The sequence below is a fragment of the Primulina huaijiensis genome, chromosome 8 (genome assembly GCF_012295235.1).
Source record: "Primulina huaijiensis isolate GDHJ02 chromosome 8, ASM1229523v2, whole genome shotgun sequence".
In the NCBI taxonomy this organism is placed as follows: Eukaryota; Viridiplantae; Streptophyta; class Magnoliopsida; order Lamiales; family Gesneriaceae; genus Primulina; species Primulina huaijiensis.
The window spans coordinates 22190745-22199004 of NC_133313.1; positions in this window are offsets into that span (position 1 = coordinate 22190745).

Sequence of the window (8260 nt, forward strand, 5' to 3'; positions counted from 1 at the left end):
CATATTCGAGTGTAGGCCAAGGACCAAATTTCAGTATTCTAAATGTTTTTGATGTTCATGTAGAAAGACGAGTTGAGTGTGATCACCTATCAAAGAGACAGTAATATTAAACCGGGGGTGGATATCGGCTGGCTTGTTCTCGCTCCCTTCTGCTGTACTCATTAGATTGCTGGCAAAAAATAACAATATTATAAACTGAATTTTATCCGAGAAACGTACGAAAAGCTGTACAAAAAGCAACGAACTTGATCACCTGAGACAAAATCTGATTGCTCTGAGATTGTGCTGCATTATCTGGCTTCGGGTTTTCCTGCAAATTTTGAATAGAGACTAGAATTTGCTTCACGGTAAACGATGCTCTCCAGGCCTGTGAAAACCGATTTTGCAAATATGGAGTCAGTCCGCATAATTCGATTCTGTTAATTGTCCCACATCGATTGGATAAATAACCTGAGAGTTGCATATATTGGCTTGAGCAATCCTCCCTTCTTGAGCTAGCTTTTGGGGTTGACTTAGGTCCAAGTTCCAATCTTAACATGGTATCAGAGCACAGGTTCCATCGTTATGTGTTGGACTGCCTATAGTTAGGTCACTCGTTCTGCCCATAGTTGGGTCATTTGTAAACTCCACGCTCCAGATGTTCATTCCTAGGCGTGAGAGGGGTGTGTTAATTGTCCCACATCGATTGGATAAATAACATGAGAGTTGCATATATTGGCTTGGGCAATCCTCCCCTCTTGAGCTAGCTTTTGGGGTTGAGTTAGGTCCAGTTCCAATCTTAACAGATTTTGGGGTTGAGTTAGGTACAAGTTCCAATCTTAACAGATTCCAATGGAAGATATAAAACAACGCAAATGGTTTCCACCACTAGCAGTAGCGTATACTTAATGGCCCTCATCGTGGATAGAGAGAGATACTGTTCCGGATGGTTGGATGGATACACATTAGGATGAAAGAAACCAGGAGGGAACTTGCATGTGTGATTTGTCAATGGGTATTCTTCACTGAAATATAACGTTATAGGAAAGTAGCCACCTTCCCAGTCGGTCTACAACAAAAATATCAGCCCCTCATACTTTCAACAAGTATTTTTATACTGTGAGTTTCATATGTTTATTTTCAATTGTTCATGCACATGATTTTTGGTTCCATATCCCGCTTCAAACAATATTATGCTTCTCAGGTCGAATATGCCTCTTTACGACTCTCTATGAGTTATGTAATCGATAAGAGGTGGGGAGATAGACGAACTGGAGCAAGTGATGGCAAATGTTTCAAATAATCATCAACAAAATGGAATGAATATTGACATGATGGTAAAGATATTTGTGGGAGAATCCAAAGAAAATCAATAACCGAAAACACTAGATGCAAAGAGCTAGATGCACATTTTTATCAAGAAAACACGTATAATATTTTTCACACAAAACATACTATAACCTGATTCCAACAGTCAGAAACAAATCAACCCCATTCTGCAACCGATTAGCAGAAGAATGATCAGTCCGTCATGTGCAGGTGTTTGTGGGGTGTACATATAATATAATATTAAAAAATTAAGATCAAAATCAATTAAAAGCAGCAACTACCAAACCCAAGAATCCCTAAATTAGCAACATGATTTCTTTATCCCCCACAAAGATAAAATATGGCGAGGAAACTGAGAAAATGCAGGTGAACAGACTCACAGTAGGCAAAATGCAAAGCATCGATCATTTACATGCATGCATGGATCAGAAGAAATACTGACATGGGGATGGTCCTTACGCCAAAGTTTGCGCTCTGTAGTCAGCCGTCCGTGTGCAGTACTGCCTCTGGACATCTCCACTCTTTATTTTTTGTGCAAAAGAAAACAGAATCCAATAGAAGAAGCAGAATTGGAATTCACTGAGTTCGGAAAGTGCAACTAGCTAATTACCGACTCTGAACATGACCAAAGGCTTTTGGGCATGTGGGCCTCCACTATGTAAGCCCTATAAGTAGTTGATACTTAACCCGCGCGAGATGGGCTACTTGGGCTTTTAGGATTCATTTCTTTTTTCAAACTCAGTAGAATAGTTTAGTTCTACACTCGAATCCAGCCAAAAAATTTTGCAACAAATATTCTCGCTTCATAGGTCGATTTTAAGTCTAACATATATATCTTTTTTATGCACATTATCAGAGTTGTCAAAACAAACTAGTAGGATGAGCATGCTCATAACCCGTCATTTTGTGGAGGTCGCGAAATTAACAACTTAACCCACTTATTTGGCGGGATGGACCAACCCAATGGATTTAACTCATTTTATTGGAGTCTTATGTTAAATCGAGTAAAATCAACATGTTTATCCAATTTCAAACTTAAATAAAAAAATATATATGTAAGTTTTGCATTTAACACAGATTAAATTACACAATGATTTTAAATATAAATTAACCCATGCACGCGTGAATGAAAACTAGTGCCCAAAATTAACTCCGACTAAATAAAAACTGGACATGCAAACACATGACCTGTCTTGTGTATTAATGCTTACATAGAAGTTGGACCCAAAGGACTTGCAATTTTTATCCAAAGGAAGACAGAATTAAATAATATATTTAAATTTCATAAGTGCTTTGAGAGGGCAATAGGGCCACATGGGTTATGATTACATTTTAGGAAATCACATTATTAATTCATTCCTAATTATGACACTATTGATTATATTTTCTTGTTTTTTAAATATAAATATATAAATAATATTACGATCAATTACGTGACTTGGTCAAACAAATCGGTTTGAGTATCATTACTCAATTTTTAAATATCAAATTTAGTCCGAGTCTCTCATGAATTCTTGTCTAATTAATATATTATGAATGCTTCCATGTGAGATTATTCTTTTCAAATTTCTTGCAAAGAAGTTGATTGTGTTTACATCAAGATTTTAATTATACGGAGTCGAAGAGATTTTGGTGAATAATTTATAATTCTAAATTAGATTTTTCTTTTAGGCACGCCAACTTGCAAGGTCGTTTAACAAGATTAACCCATCAAATTAAAATACAACTGAAAATTAAACTATACAACTAGTACTGCTGACACACACACACACACACACACACATATGTATATATATGTATATATAATTAAGTGAAAGGGGGTAGACAGAATTGAAGGATGAAAAGGAAAGATAAGAATATTGTTAGAAGAGAAAGGAAAGGGTGGTGGGAGGAGGAGCATGTGATGCAAAGCATACCCACACATGCATGCATTGAAAAAAGGGTTAGGATTTTAGGGTTTGGAATAAAAGTATATATTTTATGTCACAAATATAGTGACTTATCATAGATTTTTGGGATAAAAAGCAAAATGGGAATGGTTAGTGAAAGAATTTTTAGTCCCCTCATCATTTGGTTTGGCTTCAATCTTATCACAATGTGTTTGCTAGCTAGCTAGCTGCTGATCTATCATACATTCATTACAATGACAAAAGGCTGTAAAAATGTGAGGTGCCAACTCTAAAGGGGAAACTAGTGGTAAAGTTTTGTTGATGAAATTCATCTAGATATACTTGTTTAATAGGTAAGTCATTCCATCGAATGGGACATGCACGCTTCGAATTTCATATCACATAGTGCTTTATTAGCTTAGCTTACTTTACCCAATAGTAGTGATACACATTCAATGGATTAGTGTGTGTGTGTATGACACCGGAAAATATCGACATGACACCACAATATAGTGACATACCATTGAGAAATGCTGTTATGTCATATATCACGTCAGCGCGCAGTTCAACGAAAAAAGACTAAAAAGTGTAAGTTATTGGACAAAAAACGTGAATTGATCGATACCAAGACTAAAAATGGGAAAAAAAAATCCAAATTTTATGACAAAAATGTTATTTTCCATTTCATATAAAATATATATGCTTCAAGAATGTAGTTAGTCTAACAGATTAATCCTTGGCTGGACCCCCTGTTAACTTAACCTACAATGTACTACAAGGAAAACTAACTTTTAACCGCATTTAAATGGATGTTTTCAGCTATTCACGTCAATAAATTAATCAACTTATATTATTCTCTCTACCGCAGTTGCTCTCAGTAATTTGACTTGTGTCCAACCTCTCAGAAAGGAAGCATTTTAATATTAGACTCACTGATCCTTGTTGGGCATCAAGTACCAAAATTTCTTCCTCTTTAACCATACTTTACACAGACTGATTTATAAGTTGTAACCTGCATAATTACAATTGATGCATAAATTTTCTTAATTTTGGGATTATCACAAATAATCGTCACTGTGCTATTTAGTAATTGCAAGATTTAATTTTTAGATACACGTAAACGACTAAAGTTTATAGTCTTTCCTACAAGAATTAATATATATTGATTTGGAAAGAGGAAGATAATCTAACGAACATATACGAGGAAAACCAGAATGCAAAGACATACCAAGTTTAGGAAAACTATTGGGGTCTCATCATGCTACTTGTGGTTACTTGGTTTGCATCTGAGCTAACGGTAGGAATATTGGGGAAAATACAACAATATTGGATTACAAGTTAGGTTGAGAAAATGAATTAAAGATGTATGCAATAATGCAATCATAGTTACAAAAATAATTTTTTTTAAAAAAAACGATGGCTTTACTCACTGCTCGGTGAGAATGATAAGATATTGATTGATTAATCATCCTTGCTTTGTCTAATGCTTGGATCAAATTCTACAAAGAATTAGTGATATGCACTATTATCTTACAAAGTATATTGATTTATTATCATTATATTATATATCATTCATCATCTCATCCACGAGCCAAACTTAAATGTTTTCTAATGAATGATCTATATATTGCTTATTTAGATAACTTTCTTGTCGTTTTTTTTAAAAAAAATCATTTTGGCTCTAATTAAAATTCTTTCTTGCTAATGAAGGAGTTTGTTTGTTGGGTAAGTTATATCTTAGCTTGTAAATTTTCATTCAATTAGTTGCTCAAATTGATTTGTATTCAAGTCTTGAGTTTCTGGTTCTTTTATTGAGGGGCAAGCAATGAATTCCAGTGGTTGAGCATTACAATCTCACCTTTTCATCCAGCCTATCGCTTTAATACCTTTTTCTGTTTAATATCTTTCCATTTGATTAATTGACTAATATACATAGAACCCCTAATCACACGGTTAACTATCAATTAGTTGAGAAAATCACTCAAAAATTAATTATGATCAATAATATCAAGAACACGATTTTTTTTTTCAAAATACTACGTTTTGATGTGGTCTATGTACGTCGTTGTGTCATTTATACTAAACAATTTCATGATAATTAATACTAAACATATANGCTTTAAATTTTATTAAAGGACCATGTGTATTCTCATGAGACGTAAGGGCACCATAGTCCCAATCACCTCCCATTGAACATCACTTTTGTTCTTCTGTTTGATTGTAAGTAAAAATGGGGATTTCAAGTCTAACAATACATTGTAAAAAATAAATATTTATTTGGTAATAATAATCTAAATAGTATGGTCATTATTAAAATATGAATCTTCACGTACTATAAATTAATTATTGTACATTCAAAGTCTTTAATTCTAACATTATTAATCTCTTAACATAATTTTTCTTATTAGTTATAAGTTCATTCTTAACTTAAAATAATGAAGAATATTATATGATTAAAAATTTTCTCATTCGATACAACAAATAGGGATAAATGAGAAATTGAATACATAGCAATTTTCTTGATTATGTTCACTACTAAACTTGATTGTAGAAAACAGCCATAGCGCACCCAAGTGCAATACATGTGTCTGTCTCTACTTTTCTTCAAAAGGTTATGTTTCACTTTTAATTTTTAATTTTGAGAAATCAAGCTGCCAAACTTCTTAATTCTTCCCAGATCAAAGCATAATATTATATATAAATTAGTGTATCATTTTTCAGCAAATTAAGAAGAAATAGGTACGTGTGATGTTTTGTCCTTAAAGTTTTTTGCACGTTTCATCCTTATATATAGACACACACACACACTCTTGAATTGGAGACTTGAACCTTGAAAAAGAAGCAAAGAATTTACGCATGCAAATATAGTAAAAGTATGTAATTATACTTAGGTAACTATAAATTAATACAATTTATATATATTTGTTATTTGAGTAGGTCTCTTGTGAGACGGTCTCACGAATCTTTATCTGTGAGACGAGTTAACCCTACCGATATTCACAATCAAAAGTAATAGTCTTAGCATAAAAAGTAATAATTTTTCATAGATAACCCAAATAAAAAATCCGTCTCACAAAATACGACCCGTGAGACCGTCTCACACAAGTTTTTGCCTTGTTATTTTATAAGAACTAAATATAGGGTAACAAAGAATGTAATTTTAATATAGTTTCATAAACTTCTAAATTAATGATCCCCAATAAATAAAAGAGTTAGATAAAAAAAACTAATTAGTGATTCCATTTATAATCAGATTATAACTATTATAATTCGTCACACGCGGTAATTAATTTAAAACCTATTATTTTAAAAACATGCACCTACAAATTAGGTACGCATACATATAATAATTGCATTAAGTGGTATTAGAATCAATTAGTCAACAAGTACAATTAATTAATAGAATTCAATCAAACATAATTAGCATGTTCTATTGTATGTCAATAAGGAAAACATAATGGATATACAATATAATAAATATTTTTTTTTGAATTTATTATCATAAATAAATTTTTTAATGAGCCAAATTTGGCCTAAATTAAGACTTTCATAAATAAATGCATCAAATTCAGTTATAAGTTATTATTATATTGTAAACACTGAAGTATATGTTGATCGAAATTAAATCATGAAATAATAATAGATTTAATAATCGTATTAAACACATATCCGTGATATTGTACAATCAAATATCAATTTCAATGACATTACCAACCAAGCAAACAACACCCAAGCCCAATTTTATACTCTAAGATCATATATTTAAGTTTTATTATAATAATAATAATAATTATTATTATTATTATTATAATATATGTTTTCACATAAAATAAGAAAGTTATTGAGAAAACAAATTTTACTATAAAATTTCTCATTTTATCCTTATCTATATAATGAATTTTTAGTAGGATAATTTTTTTTTGAAGTAGTTAATTTGTTGAATGATGATGGTAGATAGGTAAAAGAATAGAGAAAACAATACTAAATATGAAAATTTGATTATATATTTGAGACAAATAAAAAAATGTAGCATTTATATTTGGTATATATAGACTAATATAGCAGGAACGTAACTACGTAGCAAGACGAAGCCCGAGAAGACCAGTGGCCAAAAGATCTGAAGAAGAAGTAAACTTGTTTGGTATGAATATAATTAATTAATTAAGTGGCACCAAATTATGTGAAAGAAGCTTGTGGGGTTCATGACGAGGAGCTGAGCAAATGCGCCATGTGAGGTAGGAGACTACCAGCTGGTTATGTCTTAGTGCGTGGGGTCTTCATTACCTTTTACTGTGTCCCCTCCCGTTGCCAACCTTTGTCTCTTTTATACGTAGAATATATATGTATGTATGTATATATATTTTTATTGTTGAAATATTAGTTGATTATACATATTTATTTCATTCAGTGTTTCACTCAAGTTCTACGAATGATATTAGAGTCATAAATCATCATGTCGTTTATATATATATTGTGTCCCCTGAATATACATGGTTAATCAGACTATAGGCCAAAAATGCAAACCTTTGATTTACAAACGAACAAATAAGGACGCTTTGAGTATAATATTAAAATATCTGAACTAGTATCAATTATCACAAAGATTTAGGGTTTTCCCCATAATTAATGGGAATAAGCCATGCTAATTGTAATCCTTTGTGACCCGAATTCTATTAGACATGGCCCAATTGTGGTGAGTGTATATATATTCTACATAAAGGTCTACAACCAATCTCTTCGTTATCATTATATATAGATCTCAAAAATTTCGTGGATCGAATCTCTTATTTGGGTCATTCATGAAAAAAAATATTACTTTTTATGCTAAGATTATTACTTTTTATTGTGAATATCGGTAGGGTTGACCCGTTTCACATATAAAGATTCGTGAGACAGTCTCGCAAAAGACTATTCTCAAACTTGGTACAATTCTATGTGATATGGTTTGTGGATTACAAAAGCATGTGGCATATTTTGTTTGGGGATAATCATGACAAACATCATATTAATAGACCAAAATATATTTTTCCGATATCATCGTTTGCCACTTTAGAAAATAATAT